The following is a 24,177-nucleotide window of genomic DNA, read 5'->3' as shown; positions in this document are numbered from 1 at the left end:
GTAAGTCTAGTGTTAGAAATTTGCATTTCTAACAAGTTCTCAACTCCTTATTCTGATGGTCAGACACAATACTTTGAGAACTAATGATTTATAGATATATTGTTTGTCCACATCTAATCATCATTCCAATCTGAGTGTTCTGATTGAGAGAAAGTATTTTTGGAGGTCAGAAGGATTAAAATATGACAATGTAATATGTTCTTTCTACACTGTATTGCATGATTGATTGTTGTAGGTGTATAACATAATGAGAGTTGCAATGGTAGCATCTTATCACAAATAATAAGAAGTGATGTTTATGCTATTACAATATAGGATGAAATGAAAGTTGATTTTAATAAGTAGGATTTCAGCAGGGACTGGGAGCATTAAATAAAGGTCCTTTGGAAATTACCGTTTTATTTTAGTTAGTACTAAAGACACAAAAAGGAACACAAAAAGGAAAACTAGATAAGCAAAGAATATATAGAATAAGTGAAATGAAATTTATTGTTGAAGTATCTTTCATTTGCGGATAATATAGTTGTGATGTCAGTATAATCTTCTAAACAAGAACTCAAGCTTAAATTTTAATGCTACTTCAAAAAAAGAATAAAAACAGGAAACGTTAATATATTTCAGAATACAGTAATACAAATACAGTTTTAAAGCGATAGATAAAAAACAGCTGTTTTGACCTTCTTTCTCAGCGATTTAGTTATCAACTGATTTATGTTATTTCCCCACATTTACAAATTACTGTGTCCAAATCAAATCCCTCATCAAAGTGAAAACAATGGAATCACTTTACATAAAGTCAAAATCTTAAGTTTTCTCCAATCGCAAGAAAATTTATAATAATAATGTATATTGTGGAGTTAATTTAAATAAAATCTGTTTGAATTGACATAATGATATATAATAAAAATCTCCAGTTTTAATAACTCTACTTTGGACTTACTAGTAAAATGTAATTTAAGAAGCAAAGAATTACACTTACTTAAAATATTGTAAAATACTCTTTAATACCAACCTCACCAAAAATATCACATTTATCAAATAAATATACAAATTATGTTAAATAATAATATTGTGTTTGGGGGACCTCAATGGGTGGCATCAACATGTGAACAGATATTAGCAACTGATCATAATATAGTTCTTGGACGGAGAAAAGTAGTCATGAATTTATATTTAATTTTAAACTTCATAACTACTATTGATATATATTATTTTAATATCTTAAATATTATGTTGAAAAAAATTATAATAAATGAAAAAAATCTCTCAAATTCTGTTGTTAGTGTTCTCAGTAAAATCAGATTTTGCTGTATATATTTGAAATTATTCTAAGCATATACAAATGTACAGTTGTGATGTTCTTGCATTTAAATATCATAGGAAGTAATGACTTTTTCCAAAAAAATTTTTGAGTATTATCAATATAGCTGCGTAAGCTCCTTAGTGATATATCTATGTCCTTAGAAATGTAATATACAATATCGTAGAGATGTATTTAAATGGCAAACTCATAAAAAGAAAAGTGGAATGAAAATATAGATGAACAGATGAATATAACCTTTCTGGGTGGCAACTGTCCAATATGCATGAATATTCCTAAAATTATATATACTTGACTGTATAATTCATTTCTGTGATTTTATTCTAAGAAAATAATCAAAATGAATAAAATGACAGACATTTTCAGCAGTAAAATGAACCTCAGAATTTTAAATTTTTAGGAGAGTTTAAAAAGCCGGGAAGGCTTTTAAAGATCATTTGGAATGTCTCTGATTTAAATGCATGAAAATTCACATGGGACTTTCATTAAAGAACAGATAAACAATATTCAGTCAGAGTCTACATTACATAAACCATTGGATCCAGAAGGCATGACATAGAATATCAATAACAGACTCAAGAAGATGCTGAGAACCATTTTCCTTACCAAATAAGCCAGTCAAGAGGAATACCAAGAGGGTGGGGGTGTTGGCTAAAAAAAGATTTACGGTTGTGGTGAAGTTCATGATCAGGGTTACATGTTGATGCTACTTATTTATCATAGAAAATTTCAGTCTCACAATGAAGTCTTTATTCAATGTCACAAAATAAGAATAAATCACAAGTTCTGTTAAAACTGCCAGCATCATGTTCTTAGTTTAATGTTCTTGTTTGGGATGTTTTGGGGACTGATACCAACTATCCTATCTTTGGGGGACTCTGTATCTGATGTAAGAATCTGTGGGAAGACATGGCAAAGAGAAATATCTTAGTTGTTTTGCAGTTGACTTTTGGAAACCAGTGAAAAAAATTACAGCTTACACTAGAAAATTTCATCTTAATTATGATTGCCTATTGCTTTTTGTTACTTTATATCTCCAGCAAAAAAAAAAAAAAAGGAAATTCTTATTCTTTCTTCTCAAATCATTTTAAAATGCCTAAGGTAGTACTCAGAATTGATTTGCACAGTGTAGGTGACACTTTAAACTGATGAAAATGTAAACATCATTTTTTTTCAAAGAATAAAAGGTATCAGTGTTTTCAACTAAAGCAGGCCAAATAAGTGTATTTTTTAAAAAGATACACTTTTATTTCTCATAACCTGCACAGTATCAAACTATGGATAGGTAATTAGAAATTATATTTTAAGTCATATTTCACAGAGCTACCATTTATTAGAATTGACAAACAAAGCTTGAAATTTTTATTTGAAATTTTTAGTTACTATTGAAAGGGTCTTAAATATAAATCTAACAACTAATGATCTAAGGGGGGGGTGAGTTCAAAGCTATCACAAATAAAAAGAAGAACTTGTCACAAACAATAATGTTGTAGATTAAGTGGGCTTATGTCATATGTCGCAATGAATCTTTCTGTCCTTTTTGCTTTTGTAGCTATGGTAGCTAAATTTACAATTCAACCAAAAGGGGTATTTTCTGAATTCACCTTAGCTCAGTCATCTCTTAAACAACCACTCAGAAGCAACCACTTATTCCCTGCTAAAAAACTCTCATTTTCAGTCTTACTACAAGAGGCACATATCACCTACCATCTTAGTTCTTTTGGCAGAGATCTATTTTTCTAGAAAAACGTATTTATAATCCTATAAAAATTCCTTTAACTTTGGTTTCAGCAAGCAGATGAAAAAGGAAAATTTTTAAATATTTACATGGCAGACCCTGTACTTGTTCTGAAATTTCAAAGAAAAAAATATTTATTCAATTTGTTTTCTCAGAACTTATTGCAAGAAACAGACAACAAAACAAAGAAATAAAATAAAGTGGGTGGATGATCTGTGTATTTTAGGAAGGAAGTATATCAGTGGGTCTTAATAGAGATTTTGATAGCTAAACTAGATTTTGAAGAATGATTAGGAATTTGCCAGTCAGCCAAGTAAAGAAAGACATCCTAAGAAAATAATATATTACATATCAAATGCAGCAGGAATAAAATAAAAACAATTTATTCAGGAATACCAAATAATTTGTCATTGTTTTTATTATGAGACACTACTGATTGTCAGTGCAATCCCTCCTTCATAGCTGGCAGAGGTGTATTTATATTTACTTATGTTATTTTTTTTTCCTTTTTTTAATGACAAGTCATTTCTCAGAAAGGGTATTCTTTCCCATCTTTTTATTCAGGCAGACATCATGCTATATACTGATTAAATTTTCTCTCTTTTTTTTTCTGGCAACATTGGAATATCACATTTCTCAAAGCTTTGCCACCTAGTTATGAAAGAATCTTCAGTTGCCTGTTACAGGGACATCTAGCTGACACAATATTATGTATTCATTACATAGTTTCATTGTCCCAGCTGATTCACAGAGCACATTCCCTGGGGCTGATTGGGTCATGTGACTAGTAATGACCTCATAATGCCCAATACTTCTAAGTTTAAATTTAAAAGCTTCCAGGGTTGCTACATTTTTGTTGTTGTTATGTGCCCTACTGTCAGAAAACAATATCATACAGTGTAGAAGAAATGATCTCTGAGTCATTACTTTGTGGTGAAACTACCCAACCAAAAATATCAAAGTTGGAAGATTGAGTTTTTTTTTTTAAAGATTTATTTTTATTTATTTATACAAGCACTGGGTACAGTCAGAAGCACGGGAGGGTGAGAGAATTTACCAGAGCCAGAGCGGGGAGCAGAGCAGGCAGAAGGACCGAAGTACACTGCTGAGGGGAGCAGCGGGCGGCAGGAGAGGTCTGTGCACCATGTGGGACCCTCCTCCAGTGGCCGGGGAGCAGCCGGGGATCGAACCGGCGCTGCAGAGGCTGCAGGCAGCTTCGCAACCCAGCGCTCAACAGCTGCGCCACCGGGGAGGCCCAAGAGATTAAGATTTTTGATGGTTTATTTTTACTTCCAAGAACTAGTGAAATTTTCTTAACTCATATAAGTCTCCCTTTTGTGTTCTTGTGAGCACCCAGTTGAAGCAGCTGGTAGGACATTGATTCATCTAGTTCCTATAGCAAAGTCACATTTATAGGCAGAGTGATATTTAGGTCAAATTGTCAATTAGATGAAATCTGAGATTTATCCTTAGCAGTTCCCCATACCTTTTTTTTATTTTTTTTTCAAATCTTTCTCTACTTCATGTCTATTCTTTTTTTTTTTTTTTTTATTTATTTATTTATTTATTTGTTTGTTTGTTTGTTTATACATGCACTGGGTACAGTCAGAAGCGTGGGAGGGTGAGAGAATCCACCAGAGCCAGAGCGGGGAGCAGAGCAGGCAGAAGGACCGAAGTACACTGCTGAGGGGAGCAGTGGGCGGCAGGAGAGGTCTGCACGCCATGTGGGACCCTCCTCTGGTGGCTGGGGAGCAGCCGGGGATCGAACCGGCGCCGCAGAGGCCGCGGGCAGCTTCGCAACCCAGCGCTCAACCGCTGCGCCACCGGGGAGGCCCACTTCATGTCTATTCTTAATAATCTAGAGAGTTCAGATGGTACCCTACATGTACTCATCCCACATATCCCATTCTAGTGATAATTCTTTACTACTAAGGCACTTCTGATTGATTTCTGTTTGCTCTATATGGAATCTCACCTTAGATAATACACACCCATGAAATGGGAAAAAAATGTTTTCTGTTCTGAGGTGTACACAGTCACTCTTTGAACTTGATATCTTGACCACTACCAAAATACACAACCAGAAATGCATAAATAAAATAGAAAAGTAGGAAGAGGAAGAATTGTTTGGCCTTTTCTTTATACTAAACACCATGTTAGGTATTGTTTTTGTACATGTTATTTAAGTTTTACAAAAACCTAAGAGGTGGAAATAATTATGAGCAAATATTTTTACAGAATAAGGATATGGAATTCAATAATATTAAATAACTTTATCAAGTCAGACTGGTTCATGTTTGTGAGGAAATTTCTAAAATAACTAAATAGAATACTATACTGGTAAAGAGATGACAGAACTGAAGCATTCATCATAAGAGAAGGTAACACTTTGGTTTTATGTGGTCTTGCTGTAGAAATGATAATATCCTATATATTTTGTAGTACCTTGCCATTTACAAACTACTTTCATTTAATTATTTAACTACAAACATTTAAATATTATTTCTGGTGGTAGAGATAGGAAAACTATGACTCAGAAATCTCACATCATACCGGAAGTGAATCACTCAGAATGAGATGCTAATATATCTGACCACATTCCATGCACCTCCTCTTAACCTGTTCTGTGCTTAGCTTGGAGTGATGACATTTTTGTTTTAGGCACCAGTATATTTGGATTTTAGTCTTGTCTTCCTTTAATATTATAGGTCTAAAAAAAGAGATACAACCTTTTTGTACTACGATTTTGTCATCCTAACGTTCCTTTCAGCCCTTCAAAACATGTCTTTGTTTCTAATTCAAGCTTGTATACTAAGGACTGATAATGTCTCATATAATTAGCTCTTCCCTATATCACTTGCACTTAAACTTCATTTCCCTAATCCAAGCTGAATATTCAGGTGCAGCTTTAGACAGGGTCAATGAGGAAGATATTTTGATACTGGATTTTGTTTTGGAGTCACTCAAACCACATTCAAGTCCACAGTTAATCAGCTCTGCTAGTAGAAAATAACAGATAAAAGAAAAGGCAGGGTGTGTGAATTCATATTTGTAAGATTTGAAAACTATAGTTTTTTTTTTTTTTTTAATATGGCTATGATGAAACAATGTATGACATGGTTAGCAGTGTGCAGAAGTTGCTGTCACTGCTATTGTAATTTATTAGCCTCCCTTTTTGGATAAGAAGGATGATTGGCTAACAGGGAGCAGGAGGAAATCTGCCAAGTCATTGCCCTGCACCTGGGACTCATCCTGTTGCTAGTGTCTGTGGAGTATTCCCAGTAATAAATCTATACTGATTAATTAATTAGTGCTGCCCATTACTCCTCTTGTCAATGAGCAAAAAATACAATACAACGCAATACAATAAAGTACTCTGAAATTCTCAGTTCCCAGACAGGCAGGATAACATCCAGTTGTGTTCAGGTTTTTCAACTTCATTCAACAAGCAACAATTTATTGGGCACCTTCTATATCATAGGAAAAGTGTTAGTTGGTAGGAATGCAGATATAAATAATTCTGACATCTGATTGCCTTCATCCTACTGGAGAGAAAAAGAAACACATAGCTATAGCATGTTGAGGAAAGGGTTAGTAGAGTGAAGTAGAATATGGGGTGTTCTCTTGGGAGCACAAAAGCGAAACTAGCTATAAGTTTGTCTAACTTAAGGATATATCCAATAATAGAATGTATAAAATAGGACAACTGGGATTGTAAATATGAGGTAGAGCGTATTGATTTAGCACTTGTTATATGAGTGCACCCTTTTCTAGCTGCCTTTGAGGAAGGACAGTATTTGCTCTGAGAGGCTGTATATCTCATATTTTTAGGTCAGCCTTTAAGATTTATGGTAGGTAAACATCAACATGAGAATATTTGGGAAGCTTTCATTTACCTCAATCATTTATTTCTTTTATGTATTCATTTACTTACTTGCAGGTCTCTAGAATAAAATCGCCATATCACAAATGCTAAAAAGTATCATAACCATAATAAATTACACATGGGATTTCTTTGTTAATTATCATTTATTTCCAAAGACAACAAGAAACAAGACAGAAGGAGAAAGAACAGAGAAACTTGACATCACCAATATGAGATCACAGAAAACACTGACACTTTTAGTTCCATTCCAGAGTGAAATGATGCTTCTTCCAAGACTATATTACTCTGCTGAGGAAAAAGCTGGCTAAATAGTTCTGTCTCTGATCAGCACACCCACTTTGCACATTAAACCCATGTGTTAGCCAAGCTTGTTGCCTCTGCTAGAAGAACTCAGCCCAGCTTGTGGCAGGCTCACCCTGCAGAGAGCCCATTTCTTCTGCTCAAATTGAACTCGCTGTACTATTGCAGATCACAGCATCTAAACGGTTCTCTCAGATAATGCTGTTACCAAGCTCTCCCTTAATGGAGCTTTAACTCAAAGTCTTTCATGTGACAACCTTATAGACTACAAAAAAAAAATGTTTTCAGTATACTTTAATGGTGTCATATCTCACACCCTTCTGAGCCCTCTGTCCTAGAATATATCTTTACCAGTCGGAGGGCTTTTGTTGTGGGAACACACTTTAAAATAGAAGTGGGGATAGGAGGTCCCCAGTGAGTCCATGGTTCCTGCCAACATTTGGATCATCTTCTGTGACACAATGCATGCTCGCAAAGCACTACTGAGGGATCAAAGGGCCATATCCTCCGTTTTGCAGAGGTCATTGTGGTGTTTTCGAGGCAGCAAGTCTGAGGTGCCTACCTCTGCCTCATTCAAATCAGGGCTCAGTGTCACTTTTAAAACAATCAAACACCAGCCTCATTTCCTCCTGAGCTTGTGCCTCCAGGGCACCAGTGTCAGCAGGTAATAACTATTGGATAACTATTTCAAAGCCTACCACGGAGTTCTGCTCTCTGGATGAGCACATGTTAATCTTCATATAAGGGCTCAGTCCTTTGGGCTTTCACTGTATAGGTTGTTTGATGGGAGAACTGTAATGGAAGAAGAAATAAAGAGAACTCTCTGTGTCTTTAAAGGGTTTCTGAAAAGACACCAAAGCCCCCACAAATATGGCAGAAATGAAATAGATTGGTCTCCAACATGAAAAGAACCACACTGCCGGGCTGATTCTGTTCTCACAATCACTAGGAGGGCGCTTTATATTTCAGGATCTGTTGGCACTGCTGCTGAAGGGTTACTTACATCACATGTGAGAGTAAGCAGGTAAATGTATGATGTGAGCAGCTCTACCTTTCAAATTGTGGTTTCTTGTAGATGCTGCCATTTTTGAGAGTTGTTACTACATGTAAGTGTAGTACAGTTACTACATGTAAGTGCATTTGTGTGATTTCTACCCCCACATTTTTTTAAAATCTCTTCCTTTAATGAAAAGAAGCTTTTCATAAAAGTGAGCTATAAATGATATTTTGCTTTCTCATTGGCTTCTGCTATAATAATCAGTGATATATTTTTACAAAATTTTGGAAATGACATCATTCCTAAAGAAGAATTTAAGTCCATGCATGTCCTCTTGACATTTTTCTGAGAAGGGAGTTGATGTCCAAAATACATGTTTTGTCTTATTTTCTATTTTTATTGTTGTTTTAGAACTTTCTTCACTCTACATAATTATTATGAAATTGTTTCTCTCAACAGGAGTACTTATATATTTCCTTTGTGAAGTATATATTTCCTTTCAATTTTAACTAGTTCTTAACTTGGATACACAACTAAATTTGTTTTGTTTTTTTTTTTGAATGTACACTAATGTTGGATATGAGTTGCTTTATTTTTTGCCATGCCATAATTTATTAAACACAAAATATATTGATTTCCTTGTTTTAGAGTTTACAAAATAAAATTTTAAGAGATGACTAAGCATGTAGTCAGCCATCATGGCTTCTTGTTACCAGGTATTTCTCATGAGGATCAAATATGGATGAGCCAGGAGCGATCTGTTGCACTATGTGGGTAGCTCCCTGGCCGGCTGGGGATTGCACTCATCCTGCAGAGGCTGCGGATAACTTCACAATGCTGTGCTTAACCCCTTGCACCACCAGGGAGGCCCCTACAGACAGTGTTTAAGCAATACTTTATTTTATCTTGTATTTTATAATTAAAAAGTGCCTGGTTATTATAAATTAATAAACAATTTTAGAAATTTACTTAAGATGACTCCTAATAAAAAAAAAGATGACTCCTAATATAAATACAAAATAATTTCAACTAGAATATAGGACCATTTTTATTTACATGTTTTAATAGTTGATACATGAATATAATAATACCTTTCAGCAGATGAAAGGAAATTATTGTAACATTTATGGCAATATGATAGATTTTAATTTTTAGAAAGAATGAGCATGATTTGCTATAAACTTACTTTAAGTTTTAGTTATTCCTTTTGTAAAATAAAAAATAACTGGCCATGAAATAATAAGATTTTAATATTTTCTCCCAAAACTCAGAAAAAAGTGTTTCATAAGTAGCCTGCATAGCCAAGTATTGAAAAGAAAACTAGCATTAAGCTTTTAGAAGTGGAAAATTTATTGAGTAAACAGAACCTTTTTCTGTCCTACCCAAAGTATATGAAATATTCCAGAGTAAGGGCACACCAAACTCCTAGATTTGCAGTGATAAACATGCCAAATGTTGCCATTTGTCTTGAGTAATTTATATTAAAGTTAATGGGAACCAAGCATCTGAAAACCAACATTTGTCATTTTATACAAATGTCTGGCAAATTTTCATTATACTTAATCTTCATGCTGTTAGGTTATAGGATTTTTTTCTTTCCAATTTACTAGTCAGATAAATGAAGGAGGATTACCTCTACTGGAAATTTAACTGAGAATGATTGGACTCCCTGATATTACTGAATAACAACCTACAAGAAGTTAATGCTTTTCTGAAACCCACAGTAGTGAGAAATTATACCTATAAATTCAGTATAGAAATAGGAAATGAGTCTCTGATTATGAATATATATATGCAATGAAATGCAAATAGAGGGTAAAAAGAAACATCCATTTAGGAATATTTTCTGCTCTATCCAATAAATTCATTATTCATATTTATGATATTCAAAACTTAATTCTGAAAATTAAATATAAACAAGAAATACACTTTGTCAATATGAATTACTCCAGCATGATTAACATTAAGGGGAATGACTTTATAGAAGTTTTTTTAAAGATTTATTTATTTATGCATACAAGAACTGGGGTGTAGGTCAGAGGTGTGAGGGAATGAGAGCATTCACCAGAAACACAGTGGGGCGCAGAATAGGCAGATCTACTAAAATACACTGCTGAGGGGAGCAGCAGGCAAGACAGAAGAGGTCTGCTGTAGCATGTGGGTTAGTTCCCTGGCAGGCCAGGGATCAAACTCATGCTGCAGTGGCTGGCAACCCCTTGATAGTGCTGTGTCTTTAACCCCTGCCAAAAGGGAGGCCCACCTTTATACCAATTTTTACTTAAGAAACATTTTCAGAATTTATTTGCTTTTAGCAGAGGACATTCTATTAGAGGATCATCTTACCTTGAGAAGGAAATTAAAAATGATAGACATACTTGGTATTTCCTTCTAAAATATTTTAAATATTACACCAATCTATTCCATGAGGGTCAGGGGTAATTTTGACAACACAGATTAGATGTTTTTTCTCAGTTGCAGCTGCAAAGTGAAATCTCTAGATTCTACTTCAGACATGTTGTATTAGAGAATCAAAGTAGGTCTCAGGGATTTATATATTCAAAGACCCATTACACTATGAAAGAATAGGTTGTACTCCACAAGTCTAAATTCCTTTCATTCCTTTTCCTAGAATTGCTTCTGAGTCTTTCATATGAAGTTTAGATGTTGCTTCTCAGATCACTTGACCTCCATTTCTTGCACAATCATAAGTTAAATGTAAATAGAGGTGCTCCTGTGACCCAAGATCACAGTAAAATTGCATAGAAACCCATGTTCAAGGGTCTATAGAATTTTTTTGTTAATTAAATTTTTTCTGACATCATCTTAGTTCCCACAGTTTTCCCACCACCATATCACCCATGAGCCATCACCATAGTCTTTTGTGTTCATCCCTTCCTCTCTTTTGTTCCCCTCTCCGGCCCCCTCCTTTGCTGTAAGCCTCGGTTTTATAGTCAGCTTGCTAGTTTTGACTTTTTCTTGACCTTTTGTTTGGTTTCTCTATATTCCACATATGAGACCATCTGGTATTTACCTTTTTCCTTCTGACTAATTTTGGCTAGCATAATCCCTTCCAGCTCCATCCATGTTGCCACAAATTTCATGAGTTTGCTTTCTTTGACAGCTGAGTAATTTCCATCGAATAAATATGCCAGAACTTTTTTATCCATTCATCTATTTTGAGGCATTTGGTTGTTTCCATGTCTTGGTTATTGTAAATAGTTCTGCAATAAGCATAGGACTGCAGGTTTCCTTTCAATTTAGTGTTTTTGTGTCCTTTGGGTAGATTTCTAGGCACAGAATCTCTGGGTCATATGATAGATTCATTTTCAGTGTTATGAGGAACCTCCCCACAGCTTTGCGTCGTGGCTGGACCAGTTTACATTCCCACCAGCAGTGTACCAGAGTTCGTTTATCTCTACATCCTCTATAGCATTTGTTGTTTCCAGTTGTTTTTAATGTAAGCCATTCTAACTGGCTTCTCATCGTGGTATCTCATTGTGGTTTTGATTTGTATTTCCCTGATAACTAAGGATGTTGAACATTTTTTCATATGCCTCTTGGCTGTTTGCATTTCTTCTTTGAAGAAGTGTCTTTTTAATTCTTATACCCATTTTTGATTGGGTTGTCTGTTTTATTTTTGTTGAGTTGTATAAGGTCTTTGTAGATCTTTGATATCAGTCCCTTATCTGTCTTATGGTATAAAAATATTTGCCTCCATTTAGTAAGATGTCTCTTTTTTTTTTATTATTGTATTGTGCTATCCAGAAGCTTTTTTTAGTTTGATATAGCCCCAGCTGTTTAACTTCTCATTTGTTTGGGAGAAGAATCCTCAAAGATGTTTCTGAGGTTTATGTCATAAAGTATTTTGCCTTTATTTTCTTCTATTATTTTATGGCGCCAGGTCTTACATTAAAGACTTTTATCCATTTTGAGTTGATTTTTATATATGGTGTGAGATAGTACTCTAGGTTCATATTTTGCATGTTGCAAACCTGTTTTCCCAACACCATTTATTGAAGAGGCTTTCCTTGTTCTAGTGTATATTCTTTACTCCTTTGTCATAGACTAGTTGATCATATATCTATGGTTTTATTTCGGGCTCTTAATTTGATTCCGTTTGTCTATGTGTCTGTTTTTGTTCCAATACCATGTTTTTATTATTCTAATGGCTTTGTAGTATTGCTTGACATCTGGGGGTATAATGTGTCCATTTTTCCCCCCTTTAGTCAGGACAGCTTTTGCTATTTGGGTTTGTTTGTGGTTCCATATGTATTTCATCAATATTTGTTCTATTTCTTTGAAGAATCTTTGAGATTTTTATTGGAATTGCATTGAATCAGTAAATTGTTTTGGTAGGATGGTCATTTTTATAATGTTGATTCTTCTAATCCATGAGCAGGGAATACCTTTCCATTTCTTTGTGTCTTCTATTTCTGTTAACAGTGTTTCATAGTTTTCCTTGTACAGATCTTTTACCTCCTTTGTTAGGTATTTTACCAAGTATTTAATTTGGGGGGTACAATTGTAAATGGGATAGTTTTCTTAATTTCTTCCTCTTAAGATTCATTGTTTGTATTTGGAAAGACTACTGATTTTTGTGTATTGATTTTATAACCTGTTACTTTACTAAACTGGTTTATTGTTTTAATTTTTTCTGTGGGTTTTTTATAGAATTTTAACAGTGCTCAACAATATTTGCCAATTTTTAGGGCTCTTGTAGTGACTCAGCCTTTCATTACTTAGTCTAGTGTTTCAATGATTGTTACTATTTTCTTAAAATACCATGTCTTCATCTTCCACTTCAGTTCTCCACTTCATCCCTCACACCTCTAGCACCATCAAATATGTCACTCATACGTTGCATATATGAATTTAGCATTATGTGTTGAGAGGTTTGGGAACTCTAGGAATTGGTCAAAGTTGATGAACTTCAACTTTCTCACTTTGCTTCCTATCTTGTCCCCTTTTTATAACTGCTATGTAAATATCTTCTATATGCTTCTGTAACTTTAGTGCAATGTATTGGTATATCTTGAAAAACAAGGAGAGGATAGTTATTTGTACTTGAGAAACAACTACTTTTCAAAATGTCATTTCATGAAATGAAATTCTTTCTGAGGAACCCTTATACTAGATATTAATATGATTATATTTCCTTATGTCTATTTGTAAGTTAAATCTCCATTAGTATTTTCTCCTATTAGAATAAGCATCTGATTCTCACAGAAAATCAACAACTCCTTAACAATTTAGAAAAAAATGTAAAAGCTAAATTTTAATTGCCTATATTCTTTCAATCTATATTGTTATACTCAGGAATGAAAAAAAAATAATTCTTTATTGGTAGAAGCCCAGAATGTTTTCATTACTTCATTCAGAAGGGGTTTCAGTATACCTACTATGAGTCAGGTGCTATTTTAGGCCCTAGATATCTGGCAACAAAATGACAGAAAAAACATGGGAAGAACAAAAACCAAAATTGAAAACTATACATTATATATGGTTAGAAATATGAGGCAAAAAATTAAGCTTAGAGAGCCATACAAAGCAATTCAAGGAAAGACAGAATTTTAAATTGGATGTTCATGAAAAGCCTCAGCGTATGCTAGATGAGCACAAGAGAAAAATTTCCTACTAAAAACATAGGCTTAGAAGCAATAGAATTCTACTTCTGGAGGAGGGAGATTATTATGGAGAAGAAACTCCTCCATGCTGCAGTAACACAGTAATGACTGAAATCTACAAATGAATTAAATAGAGTAAGAAAAATCATTTCACAACTCAAATATCATCCTAAACACAGTGTAACAACATCTTACTGCTTGAAAAATTTTAAGGCATTGTTACCCTGGAGGTAAAAATATCACCAAGAAAATCTAAATCTAACTCAGTACCTTGAAAAACTGACACAATGCTGACTGAAAAAAGTCTATTTCCAGAAAAAAATACTCTAGATTTCAGATTCTAATATTATTCCTACAATGTTGAATTTAACTTAAAAACAAACAAACATACACAAAACAAAAAGACATGAATAGTGTAATCACACTCAGAGATACAAATTTTGGAACTATCAAAAAGTATGTTCTGAATAACTATAGTAATATGTTCACAAATATAGAAAAGGCAATCAACATGCATAAACAGAATGAATGTATTAGAGCAAAATGAAAATCTAGAAATAAAAATTACGATATAAAGGTAGAATATCTTTGCAAAGTATCATAGATTTGACACCGGGAAGTATTGTAGACTTAGAAACCAGTCAATAGAAATTTCTGAAAACTGAAACATTCAGCAAAAAAAAAAAGATCAACAAAACCTAAAACTAGCAAATAAATATCACCACAGAGAAAACACACCAGAATATCCCAAACTCTGGGGAAACTTAAAGCAGTCTAACAAATGTATCATTGAAGTCCCAAGAAGATCAGAAGGCAAAATTGCAGAGGAAATATTGGAATAGAAAATAGTGAGAATATTATAAAAATAATGAAAGACATCAAAGCACAGATAAAGCTGAGAATAATGCAAGGATCGTGACTATCTGAAAAATCAACTATACTTATATTACATTGAAACTGTGGAAATTAAGAGCTGAAAAGAAACATTTTTTTTTTCATTTCAGTGAGGTAACATTAGTTACGACACTGAACAAGAGTACATATACTCATCTTAGCAACTGCAAGTATATCACCACACTTACCACCACATATTTGTCATCATCTGCCACCAACTAATCATGTCTCTCTACATATTCCCTACCATCTCAAAAGATAAGAGAAAGATTGAGTGAAAAAGAATAAATCCACACAGTAGAATAAAGATAACAATTACACTAGACATCTTTTTAGAAAATACACAAGCCTTACAATAATAATGTGACATCTGAAAAGACCCCAAAGCAGGGAAAAACTGCTAAAGCAGAATTTTATGCTCAGCAAAAGTACATTTAACATCTGAAGCCCAACAGAAATCAAATGTTGGAAAATATGTGTAGAAAAGGGAACCCCAGTGCACCACTGGTTTTTAATATAAATTGGTGTAGTCACTGAGAAACACAGTATAAAGATTCCTCAAAAAATTAAGATTGGAAATACCATATGATCCAAATATTTCACTTGGTATTTATTAAACAATGTAAAAACACTCATTTGGAATGAAATAGACCTGTAATATTATGGATAAGTATACAAAAACCATTCCATTAAAAAAAAAATGAGTAACAATTGTATGAATTTTTCTTCCTTATTATTATGTGCAATCTTATTTATTCTTAAGTTATTACTAACCAATTTGAACAGAGTAAAAAGGAAAATTGACCTACTAGTTTCATAGTTTTGATTAAAACTTTTTTTCTTGCAAAAAGTAGGAATTCATAATTTCTAATTTCACCCCCATGGAAAAAAAGTCAACGTTAGTTACCTAATATTTTTAGGTTTTCATGGTATAAATCACTCTTTAGATTTTAATGTCCTTAAGTGTATAGAATCAACTTATATTTTGTTTCCTATAGTATCTAGTATGGTACTTGTTAAGTGGAAATATTTCAATAGATTTTTGCTGAAAGAATTAATAAATATTTGGAGACTATACATAAATATCATAGATTACATTTACTTATATATTTATCTTATTGATAGATTTTAACCATTCACATATTCTAAAATATTTGTGTTCCCTTTTATCACCATTTAGAAAGAAATTCCAAGACCTTTAGATATAACTTGGCACATACTGACAGTGTCTTTTTTTTTTTTTTTTTTTTTTTAAGGAGTGGGGGCTTTGTTCTCAAATTCTTTTTTTTTTTTTTGATACAAATAACCATGGCTTTCTTTTATTTTATTATTATTTTTTTTAATCTTAAATTTTATTTTTATATTCCCCCATACAATTGCAAACGCCCCATTCTGACCCCAATCCTTCCCCTCCCGCCCCCCACCCCCCAAAAAGTGTCTCTGGTTCATAGTTTTTTGTTGATTTTGATTTTCACTTTCTTATATTCATTTTCCTGGTCCCTTATTTAAGTTTTCTAGATTCCTGCTATGAGTGAGACCATCCGGTATTTTTCTTTTTCTTTTTGGCTTATTTCGCTGAGCATGATCCCTTCCAGCGCCATCCATGTTGCTGCAAATTGCATGTGTTTATCTTTTTTGAATGCTGAGTAATATTCCATGGTATATATGTACCACATCTTCTTGATCCAGTCATCTACTTTTGGGCATTTGGGTTGTTTCCAAAGCTTAGCTAAAGTAAACAGTGCTGCTATAAACATAGGGGTGCAGGTGCTCTTTGGAATTGATGTTTCTGTGTCCTTTGGGTAAATACCTAGGAGTGGAATTGCTGGATCATATGGAAGCTCTATGTTTAGTAGGTCCAGAAATCTCCACACAGCTCTCCATAGTGGTTGGACCAGTTTGCACTCCCACCAACAGTGCAGAAGAGTTCCTTTTTCTCCACATCCTCGCCAACATTTGTTGTTGCTAGTTTTTTTAATATGTGCCATTCTCACTGGTGTGAGATGGTATCTCATGGTAGTTTTGATTTGCATTTCCCTGATTGCAAGTGATGTTGAACATTTTTTCATATGTCTGTTGGCCATTTGCATTTCCTCTTCAGAGAAGTTTCTTTTTAGCTCTTCTGCCCATTTTTTGACTGGATTATTTTCTTTGTTGTTGCTGAGTCTCATCAGCTCTTTGCAGATTTTTGTGATCAGTCCTTTATCATTAGTGTTGGGTGCAAAAATGTTCTCCCAGTTGGTGGGGTTTCTCTTTGTTTTTGTTATTGTCTCTTTTGCTGTGCAGAAGCTCTTTAATTTGATGTAGTCCCAGCTGTTTATCTTTGTCTTCACTATCACTGCTTTGGGTGATGTGTCTGTAAAGATGTCTTTGATGTGCAAATCCCGTAGTGTTTCGCCTATATTTCCTTCTATGTATTTTATGGTTTCAGGTCTTATGTCTAGTTCTTTAATCCATTTTGAGTTGATTTTTGTGTATGGTGTGAGGTAGTGGTCAAGCTTCATTCTTTTGCATGTAGCGACCCAGTTTTCCCAGCACCATTTATTGAACAAACTTTCTTTGCTCCAATGCATAGTCTTTGCTCCTTTGTCAAAGATTAGTTGACCATAAATCTGTGGGTTTATTTCTGGATTTTCTATTTGATTCCATTGGTCTGTATGTCTGTTCTTGTTCCAATACCATGCAGTTTTGATGATTATGGCTTTGTAGTATAGTTTGAAGTCTGGGAGTTTGATGCCTCCATTTCCTTCTTTTTTTTTCAGTAGAGCTTTGGCTATTCGGGGTTTTTGGTGATTCCATATGAATTTCATCAATAATTGTTCTATTTCTTTGAAGAATGCCATTGAGATTTTGATTGGAATAGCATTGAATCTGTATATTGCTTTTGGTAGGATGGCCATTTTAATAATGTTTATTCTTCCAATCCATGAGCAGGGGATGTCTTTCCATTTCTTTGCGTCTTCTTCTATTTCTTTTAACAGTGTTTTATAGTTTTCTTTGTATAGGTCCTTTACCTCTTTTGTTAGATTTATTCCCAAATATTTGATTTTTTTTGTTTCAATAATAAAAGGGGTGGTTTTTTTGATTTCTTCTTCTTCAGATTTATTGTTTGTGTATAGGGAGGCTACTGACTTTTGCGTGTTGATTTTGTATCCTGCCACTTTACTGAACTGACTGATGAGTTGAATTAGTTTTTCTGTGGAGATTTTGGGGTTCTCTATGTATATTATCATATCATCTGCAAATAGTGATAGTTTGACTTCTTCTTTTCCTATTTGGATTCCTTGGATGTCTTTCTCTTGTCTTATTGCTCTGGCTAGGACTTCCAGTATTATATTGAAAAGCAGTGGTGAGAGTGGACATCCTTGTCTTGTTCCAGATCTTAATGGAATTGCTTTCAGCTTTTCACCATTGAGAATGATACTGGCTGTTGGCTTGTCATAGATGGCCTTTATGATGTTGAGGTATGTTCCTTGTATCCCAAGAATTTCAAGGGCTTTTATCATGAATGGGTGTTGCACTTTGTCGAAAGCTTTCTCAGCATCTATTGATATTATCATATGGTTTTTATATTTCTTTTTGTTGATGTGTTGGATAACGTTGATTGATTTTCGGATGTTAAACCATCCTTGTGCCCCTGGAATGAATCCAACTTGGTCGTGGTGAATTATCTTATGGATACATTGTTGGATTCTGATAGCTAAAATTTTATTGAGGATTTTTGCATCAGTGTTCATTAGGGAGATTGGCCTATAGTTTTCCTTTTTTGTGTTGTCCTTATTCGGTTTTGGTATTAGTGTAATATTGGCTTCATAGAACGTGTTTGGTATTGTCCCTTCCTTCTCAATTTTTTGGAAGAGTTTGTGAAGGATAGGCACTAATTCGTCTCTGAATGTTTGGTAGAATTCATTTGTAAATCCATCAGGTCCTGGGCTTTTGTTTTTGGGGAGGTTTTTGATTACCATTTCAATTTCGCTGCTTGTAATTGGTCTGTTTAGGTGTTCTATTTCTTCTTTATCTAGCTTTGGGTGATTGTAGAGTTGTAGGAATTTGTCCATCTCCTCTAGATTGTTGAACTTGTTTCCATATAACTGTTCATAGTAGTTACTGATTATTCTTTTGATTTCTGCTGTGTCCGTTGTGATTTCTCCTCTTTCATTTATGATCCTGTGTATTTGTGCTTTCTCCCTTTTTTCCTTTGTGAGCCTGGCTAGGGGTTTGTCTATTTTATTTATTTTTTCAAAGAACCAGCTCTTGGTTTCATTGATCTTTTGGATTGTTTTTTTAGTTTTAATTTCATTTATTTCTGCTTTGGTTTTTATTATTTCTTTTCTTCTACTGGTTCTGGGGTTTTTTTGTTGTTCTTTTTCTAGATCTTTGAGCTTCGAGATTAGGTTGTTTCTTTGAGTTCTTTCTTGTTTTTTGATGTGAGCTTCTATTGCTATATATTTTCCTCTTATTACTGCTTTTGCTGCATCCCATACATTTAGGATACTGACAGTGTCTTAATTTAAAGATCACTTCCCTTAGGATTCTTATTTGCTACAAGTAGATGTCTGGCAGAACAAGTAATTTTCATGAATTTATAATAACAATAAAAGACAGAAGTCATTTTAATGGCAAAAAATGTGTTTCATAGTCAGGATAATCATTCTTTATCAAGTATACAATAATTCACAGTAATTTGACAATTACTCTTGACAATTAATTTGACTTTGACAATTAGTGTATATTTTGTTGGTATAGATTTCTTCACTAATTGTGCAGTTGCATTTTTCAGATGTCAGAAAAACCTAACAACACATTTTCTCAGGCAAACAAAATATTTTCTTCTGTGTTATGAATGAATTTTTTAAAAAAAGCATTATCAAGTTCCTAAAAAAACATAATTATAGCAATTATTGTAGGGTATTTACTGATGGTCACCATGATTGTATGAAGACAGTCATTGATTTAACTCTCATTATCAGAGATCACTATCGACTGCTGAGTTAATGGGCAAGATAAGCATCCTGTGAGGAAAGATCTCTAACATAGTGTTTCATGTATAATGGTAAGTATATCAGAGTAACAGTTAGTTTGTATATGAATTTACTTAAATATATGAGAACTCTTATGTTCCTGGCTCTTGAATTTTAAATATAATTTCAAAATATGCATTTACTGTATTCCCTTTATATTTCAGCTTGGGGGGGTATTGCATAGTTCCATATTTATCAATGAGACAGAAAAGTCTTCTTGATTATAGTAAATTACAAAATTCAAAATAAGTGAAAGATCTTCTAATTCACATTTGCATTCAAAGTGACTTTACCTCTCAATAGCCCACCCCAAATTTATGTTGGATCGCGGAGTACAGATTCCATATAAAATATAGGACTCCCAGTAAAATTTGAATTTATGCTTAGCAAAAAAATCAGAATACTGACCGGATGAATAAATACTGGATGGCTTCACTCATGTGGAATGTAAAAATATAAAGCAAATGAACTAACAAAACCCAATAAAAACAACTCTGACAAAAAAAAAAAATGCTGGTTAATAGCCTGTAGGAGGAAGAGGGATGGGAGGAATGGGTAGAGGACATCGATTTTATAATACAAATGCTACTAGAATTTTGGTGATGGAGTCAGGGTGTTATATATATTTTTCAGTGTGTGAAGCTACACTCCTGAAACTTATATAGTTAAACCAATGGTAAATCAATTAAAACATTTAAAAAATCCCTGAATTTCAGATTAACAAATCGATTTTATTATTATAAGTATGTTCTGAATACTGCATAGGACATAATCACAAAACTATATGTTGTCCCTTTTGTTCTGAAATAAAAATGTAAACATGTTTTTTTCTCTTTGCTTGGTTTTAGCTAAACTGGCAATCCTAGGTGAATGGAAATATATATTAAAGATGCAATAAACTGAGCAAGCTTCAACAGATCTTTAAAGGTCAACTGTTAGATACAACATTAAAGTAGTTCTGAGAATGGTAGAGATCTATTATAGATCTCTGATATAACCAAAGTACTTTAAACCTAATTAAGAAGCAATAAAATAATTAAAAAGCAAAGGAAACCACCTCCATCAAATAATGACTCACAAAATCAATGGTCTACTTTTACCTTATTGATTTCTACTTTTCTTCAGATAATATTAGTTCATTTGTGTTATTTTTTTATTTTATTTATTTATTTGTTTATTTTTGCTTACCGGTAACTCAGTCCTTTGATCAGCATTAGACACATTATACTCAGTTTGTGGCCCTATGATGGGCTGCACAGTAAAGATTCAGAACTCTACATGAATGTGTTTGGTTCAGTGCCAGCGGAGCTCTGGGTCACCAGCAACATAAAAATTAATGCTGAGAATAAAGCAAAGACAGTATGAGAGGCATAAAACATGAGCCTGTGGCCACGCAGCAACCTTTAAGCCCAGGCTGAGGGCAAGAACAGAAAGAAAGCCAGTGAGTAGCCACAGGCTAAAAATGCCTCTGAAAATGGAAGCAAAACTTGAGCTGTTGGAAATATTTTTGCTAAAAAGCACCAAAACCTCTGGAAATGGCACCCATGCCTGTGGTGGAGCCAGAACTGGAGTGGTTGCCTGAGCTGGAAACTGAGCCTCTTCACTTTTGCCTGAACATGTTTTGTTACTCCTTCCCCAATACCATGTAAATATCTGGATGTTCCCCTATGGAAGAATATCTACGTTAGGCTTTCTCTGTGGTAATTCTTACATTGAAAGATGTGAATGAAGAAGATGGAGCAGATCCAAAATTTTGAGTGAAAGTATGAAAGATATCTATGCTTATTGGAAATAACTTGAGGGGAAGCAAGCAGTTAGATTAAAATACTTGCTAGATGGTGAAGACACTGGAAACATGAGAGGTGTCCTAACTAATGGGCCAGTGTAGTTTCAAAAGAAATTCAGGTTGCTGCAGGAGACCATGTACATGACTGGCCATTATTGATCAGTTACTGCAGAAAAATTTTGTGCTAAAAAGATGCTGTTACTGATTGGTGTTATTTCCATGTTTATTGCCATCAAACATGAAAAAAAAAAAAGCACCATCCAGAAATTAACTATTTTGCATTTGTGACTGACAACACTTACACTAAGCACCAAGTTAGACAAATGGAGATGAAGATTATACAAGTTTTTAAATTTTGACCTAGGTCCCCTCTGCTTCTGTAGTGCCTTTGGAGAGTATCTAAGATTGAAGATGTTGATGTTGAGCAACATAGTTTAACCAAAGACCTGAAGGAATAAACTATGTTGCATTACAATATATTGTACTTTTCTCCTTTGAATATTGCAGCGGCAGTTTTTTACTTAGCACTGAGATTCTCAATATTAGTGAATGGATACCAACTCTAAAGATTTACCTGTTATGGGCCTCCCTGGTTGTGTAGGGGTTAAAGTCTCAGCACTGTCAAGCCATTGCCAGCCACTGTGGCATGAGTTCCATCCCTGGACAAGGAGCTGACCCACATAGCATGGCAGATCTCTCCTGTCTGGCCCTCAGCAGTGTATTTCAGTAGATCTGTTTGTTCTGCTCCCCACTCTGTCTCTGGTGAATACTGTCACCCCCCTGCACCTCCAGCCTATACCCCAGTTCTTGTATGCACAAATAAATTTTAAAAATCTCAAAAAAAAGATTTACCTGTTATACACTGAAGAATCTCTTCTTGTTATGCAACACATGACTAAGGCTATAGTCAGGAAGAAATGTGGCCTTTCAAAGCACATGACTATCAAAAACAATTATGCCACATCTAAGCATACCAAAATAAACATTCTTAACCCACCTGAATTCTGCAATAGCTCAGGATTTAAACAAGGCAATGGCAAAGGTTTAACTTATGAATTTGATTTGGAGTATTATAGTATCTGGAAACATAATTGGCGCCATATGCAATCTATACATATTAAATTATGATTATTTACTTTTAATGAAGTTCATTATCCATTTATACATACCTATAAATAAACAAATTAATTAATTAATTAATGCACAATGTCATAACATTTCAATCCATGAAAATGGCATATGTTAAAAAGACCCCTTACAACAAGTCCTGGAGTGGATGTGGAGAAAGAGGAATCCCATTACACTGTTGGTCATCATATAAACTGGTGCAGCCATTTTGAAGAGTGATCTGGATTCACATTAAAAAATGAAATGTTAATGTTGTATGACTCAGCAACCCCAGTCTTGGGCATCTAGCCAAAGAACATGAAATCTTAAACACAAAAAATGTCATGTTCTACAATGTTTATTGCAATGTTATTTACTATAGGTAAGAAACAGAAACAACTAAGTGACCCCTGATAGAGCACTGGATCAAGAAAATATGGTATAGCCACACAATGGAAAACTCTCCAGCCATAAATGAAAGAGGAAATCTTATTTCTAGCAAAATGAAGGGGGTATGGGGCAATTATGGGTAGTAAACTCAGAATGACAAAGACATTGATTCAAAAAGTTCTTATAAAAACTTGCAGACTCTAACAAGTGAGGTTTCTGAGGCTTGAGGGGGGGGAGGGATTAAGGGTCAAAATGGTATAAAGGATGCTGTTGGGAAACAGTAAATAAAGCTATCAACAGTAAAGAATAATGGTAAAAAATAAATAGAAAAGAAAACTATGACCCTAAAATCCTACCTCTAGAGTGAGGAAACCTGCCTTGGGTCTAGTCAATTTTCCAAGTTTGCATTGTTCTCAAAAGCAAACTCAATGAAAATGTTTGACTCCTTTGAACTTAATTTAGTTGAAATATTGATAGCCAAAATAATACAGTATCCTCCCAAATTGATATATAAATTAAAAAGCCTGTAAAATATTTTCTTCTCTTTCTGCTACCCAATAGATACAATTTAAGTAAAGCCATAGCCAGTACATAATCATTGTTCAAATTTCTTGGGGGTTTTGAAGTGTAACAATTTAATCCAGGCCCTTTATTCACTTTCAGAGAGTGATGAGGCATTATAGGAATAGGTAATGAAATAGGTGCCTATAATCACTCTTCTGCAATCCTAATGGGTATTTCCCCACCTTATTTTGGCATTTGGCCATATAGTTGACATCAGTATGCACCACACAGAAGTATTTCTTTCCTACTACATTGCAGCAATGCTAACACAATTATTTTTATAAATTATTTATGATTTGCCAGCATGTACTATGAGATATTTCTCTTAGAGTGATGGTTCATGGAAATGCTTTGTTTTCAAAAAAATTCCAAAATCTAAACAATTTAAATGCAAACGGCCAATTTAAATTTTATCATTATTTTTATTAAGAGACAATGACTAGTTGGAAATGTGTCAGCTTTAGGCATAAGTAGACATATTTTTGAATCCTAGCGATGAAAATATGATCTTGAGTGCTTCACTAAACTGTTTTTCTGCATTTCAGTGAT

At 34.0% G+C, this 24,177-nt stretch overlaps 1 pseudogene; it reads left to right on the top strand.

Annotated features, from left to right (window-relative positions):
- The first annotated feature begins 21,439 nt into the window (after positions 1-21,439).
- Positions 21,440-22,133, top strand: LOC119251454 (G2/mitotic-specific cyclin-B1-like; annotated as a pseudogene).
- The last annotated feature ends 2,044 nt before the right edge of the window (positions 22,134-24,177 follow it).

Source organism: Talpa occidentalis, unplaced genomic scaffold (assembly GCF_014898055.3).
Source record: "Talpa occidentalis isolate TD23 unplaced genomic scaffold, MPIMG_talOcc4v2.1 talOcc4.2, whole genome shotgun sequence".
NCBI lineage: Eukaryota > Metazoa > Chordata > Mammalia > Eulipotyphla > Talpidae > Talpa > Talpa occidentalis.
Note: the sequence above shows the minus strand (reverse complement) of the source record. Positions and strands in the feature narration are given on the sequence as shown.